Source organism: Diadema setosum, chromosome 9 (genome assembly GCF_964275005.1).
Source record: "Diadema setosum chromosome 9, eeDiaSeto1, whole genome shotgun sequence".
Lineage (NCBI taxonomy): Eukaryota > Metazoa > Echinodermata > Echinoidea > Diadematoida > Diadematidae > Diadema > Diadema setosum.
Window position 1 is genome coordinate 9,146,581 of NC_092693.1, and position 4,955 is coordinate 9,151,535.

A 4,955-nucleotide genomic window follows, 5' to 3' on the forward strand; every position below is an offset into this window, starting at 1 on the left:
TTCATATGTTGTGCTGCAAAAATGACAGAGTTATTTCTATTTGGGGGCTCCTCGTGAAAGTCATACAAACTAATTTATAATCTTACAATGCCTATTCAGTGTCCACACAGATCGTAAATCGGTTAAATAGCTGTAATGTCCTGAAACTTTCCTTTATTTTCTTTAATCATGACAGCCGCGTTTTTGGTCAAACTAAGGTGTCTCATGTAAATGTAAGACCATGCCCATTAAATGTGTTGGTGCTGTTGCTGCCCATGTGACATCACCCTTCGCCGGAACTCCCATGATGCACTGCGAATGAAAAGGAGCGTGCCTACATGAACTTACTGAACACCATTATGAATACGTGGATATTTACTATTTACTCATGACAATCAAAGGTCTCACAAGGACATTCAATAGTCTTCCGAACGTCATATTTGGGAACAACTCACAAATTTGAAATGCGAATTTGGAGACTGAAATGTGAAAGATCCACAAATGAACTTTTTCAGTCTGAGGGCATTCGTGCTTATGTATTATTGGTCAGAAGAAGAAGAAATGCTTTGTTTATCAAACTTCCGTTTCCAGTGTTTGTATTCGCAAACCCAGCAGGCTCTCCGTGGCTTCAGGGAGACCCAGTTCAGGCGTACATTGATAATGTCACCAGTTTTACTGCAACTGATTGTCAACCAATTGCGGTAAAAACATAACCGCGCAAGAATTCATTTATTTGAATAAGTCATCAGTCTTGTTGTCAACACCAATAACACACTCAAGTCTATTGATATTGCTGTATTATATTTCATTCTTCATATATGTCTGCACAAAAAGTACAATAAAAATTATATTCGAATGAAACTGTGTAACATCATCTTTAAGGTAATCCTAATTACTACCCCCCCCCCCCCCCCCCGCCGCCGGCACAAGTTTAGAATGAACTAATAAGAAAACATATAATATCCCCAGCTTTCCTTAAAGAGTTGGCAGCACAGCCTGTTTAGATTTCGCATCAGTGGGCGCAATACCTTTTGAAACATCCATATCATTTGCTTAAGAGTGCAAGCAACCTTTTTTTCCCCCAGTCTCAAGCTATTGCTTTGATTTATCTTTCCTGGACACCCAAAGATTATGTAGCAATCCCACCTTTTATGTGATGTGTCACTTAATCGTTGTTTATTCTCTTTTTCTCTGTCTCTATCTTCTCTGTCACTCCCCCTCTCTCTATTTCTAACAACAACAGAGTATATCCCCCCCCCCCAAAAAAAAAAAGCAACACTCCTTAAAAAACCTAAATCTACCGGAGCGACAAGTTGTCGAGATAGCGCTAAGCCACGAGCACTCACCCTTGGCAAGTGAACAAGGAGGGTTAACACGGGCTGTTCCGGCCGTCAAGTGGAATTCCCATTCACCGGGAAGTAACGTGGAGCATTCCTCCATGCCATCTATGCATCGTACCCTTTTCCGAGCCTTAATACTTCTCCATGCACCCTTACGTCTGGTCCAGATATGTCGCTCGTCTCACTGTCGTCATAACACCATCGTTAAAGTGGGTCAAGGGCAGTCAATCCCTATACTCTTCACTAGCAGCTAGCTCCTATCCTATCCTATCCCCATTTCTCTTCTCTATACCCAAGAGAGACTTAAAGGTCCGGATTGTACCCGTCCGCGGTAAAAGACTCAAATTTACCAACCAAATCAGAACACTGTATTCTGTCTGTTATTCTAAAGTATAGTATTACCACTTTACTTTGTATGAAACTTTGCAGTTATTACTGGTCAGTCTCTTTCGTGATTATGATGATCGTAGTGAAACTGCCCATTTAGTCCAAGAGCATTAGGTCGAAATAGGCTTAAACGTGGAAATTTCTGGTAACAAGTTGATCTTTTCAGGATAGGTCCTGAAATATGTCTAGAATAACGTACTAAAAGTCCTCATAAATTCCTGAAATTCTTATAACTTTTCAACCAGGGAACCCAAATACAAAATTTGAATGTCTAAATATAGGTTTTGAAGCATGAAAAACTCATTAAAATACAAATTAAGAGATGTTGATGCACACAAGTACCGTAATCCAAGATGGCGTCCAAAATGGCCGCCATTTCCTGAATATATTTATTACTTTTCAACCAGGCAACCCAATACAAAATTTAAGTGTCTAAATAATAGGATATCATGTTTGAAACATGAAGAACTCAATGAAATACATATTAAGAGATGTTGACTCACACAAGTTCCGTAATCCAAGACGGCGTCCAAAATGGCCGCCATTTCCTGAATATCTTTATTACCTTTCAACCAGGCAACCCAATACAAAATTTAAGTGTCTAAATAATAGGATATCATGTTTTGAAACATGAAGAACTCAATGAAATACATATTAAGAGATGTTGACTCACACAAGTTCCGTAATCCAAGACGGCGTCCAAAATGGCCGCCATTTCCTGAATATCTTTATTACTTTTCAACCAGGCAACCCAATACAAAATTTAAGTGCCTAAATAATAGGATATCATGTTTTGAAACATGAAGAACTCAATGAAATACATATTAAGAGATGGTGACTCACACAAGTTCCGTAATCCAAGACGGCGTCCAAAAGGGTGCTGTTCGTTATTCCGAAGGTTCGTTATTCCGAAGGTTCGTTACTCCGAAGATTGGTTAATCCGAAAATGAAATTCGGAACAATGAACCTTCGGAATAACGAATCTTAGGAATAAAGAGGATTCGGAATAACGAACCTTCGGAATAACGAGCTGTAACCGTCCAAAATGGCAGCCATTTCCTGAATATCTTTACTTCCTTTCAACCAGGTAACCCAAGTACAAAATTTAAATGTCCAAATATATGTTTTGAAGCATGGCGAACACAATGAAATACATATTAAGAGATGTTTAAGCATGCAAGTACCGATAAAACCGCTCGAACTTTTCCTAGCATGCAAAATGGCGTGTAAAATGGGCGGCAATAACAATTTTATCTCACTATTATGTAAATACATATCAGTTTAGTTACGATTAACATGTGATTTTTCATCCGAAAAATATTCAAAAACCTTTTCATTAGAAATAGTTCTTATGTGTAAAGTATGCAAATTGAAATATTTGAATGTTAAAATCAAGGAATGTGTCCTTGTCACGAGAGAAACATTTCACCATTAGTTTTGTTGCTAAACAGACAGCCTACTAGAAGGCGATATATTTTTTTTTTACCACATGATCTATTTTCGTCACCTCAAGCACATGAGATGAACATTTAGTGCTAGCCTCTTTCTTTTTTTTTAACCAACGCATTTGATGTCTACCATGAGGTGAGTTCCATTTGAAACTGTCAGTTATCACTTAGGAAGTAAAAGCAATTCTTTTTGGTATCTGTACTACATACATGTTCAAAATAAGTGTCTACATGTGCTACAAAATAATGTGCAATTTATCACATGACAGTGAATTTCTGTGTCGCAGTCTATCACTCCACCCTAAAACATAGTGATTAAATTATTTATTTCATTTCATGTAGATGAGATAAATAATAGATAGAAATAAGAGAATATGACACTCGTAATTATTGGTACATGGAGAAGGGATACTCCCCTCCCACACGAGGGATTTTTAGGTGATCCGAGTATCCTCTCGGATCACCTTCTGTATCTGTACCGATTCTTTGGTTCTTCTTCTTCTTCTTTATTTCTCCTCAAAAGTTGTGCAGCGATTAGCTCAGAAAGTGGCTCTTCCTATCAATTTCAAAATTATACCATATATGTATCATGTCTTAAAGACGACAGATTTCATAAAATCATAGTGATCAGTCGACCGTGACGTCACTATGACGTCATTATATGAAAACACATTCTCATTCATATCTCATTATTGGAATGGAATTTTTCTATGAAATTTACGTCACATATATTTCAAGTCAAGCGAATTCTACTCATATTCTCAAAATTCATATTTACTCTAAAAACGCGCGCGTACGCGCGCGTTGAAATATTTGTATGCTTCAAACGAGCTCAAATTTTTTTTTGGCACACGTTTCAGACCATTTGGAGCATTTTTTGAAAAATTGAAAAAATTGGACGGATGCGTACGCGCGCGCACATATACGTACGCACAGCTCATATGCAACTGAAATTTCCCGTTTTTTCACACGAATCGGATGTCTGAAATGTCAAGTCAATCCGACTCAATATGACGTCATACGGGCCCGTCAAAGTTGAAATTCCGCGCACGCGTCAATGGCGATATACAGTGCAACTATGCCAAAACAACGCCAATTTCAAATCCGATTTTACTCGTCAGGATGGACGGTGACCCCCAATTTTCTTTACACATTTTGAAAGCTGATGAGTTGTACATATCATTTCATGGGTTGGCGATGCTGAAAAAATGATTAAAAGATATCAAATTTCTTAATAAAGTAGAAAAAGTAAATTTTCAAAATGACGTCATCAAATTTCAAGTTCATTCAAGCGTATCTCACTAATCCTTTGCCGATTTTTACCCAGATTTCAGTATGTTGTAGCTTATTTAATTGACTTTCAAAAGTGTGTTTCAAAATTTTGATTGGATGACGGTATATTGAAAGTAATGGATTGAAAGTAACCTTGTCAAATTTGACCAGTTTACGTGTTATCTCTATGGGATTGCGGTTTTTCTGGAAATGAAAATTGACATGACTATCTTTATCGAGCACTAGCTCACTTATGCTTCGGTGATTTTAATATGTTCTAGCTGAGACGTTGTGCTATCGTCACAAGCCCTTCGTTTTTTCGTACAATGTCGGCATTACGTCAAAAAAACTTGGTGGAAATTAAAGCTTATCTTCGATGTATTGAGATATTTCTTTCTTTCTGCAACTTTCTTTGCAATAACTCGGGGAAAAAAAGGCCCTATCACCCCCATAGTTTGCACATGTTTAGTTCATGTCACGTACATTATTTCATAAAATAAAAACTACTTGATCGGACACCATCTTGGGT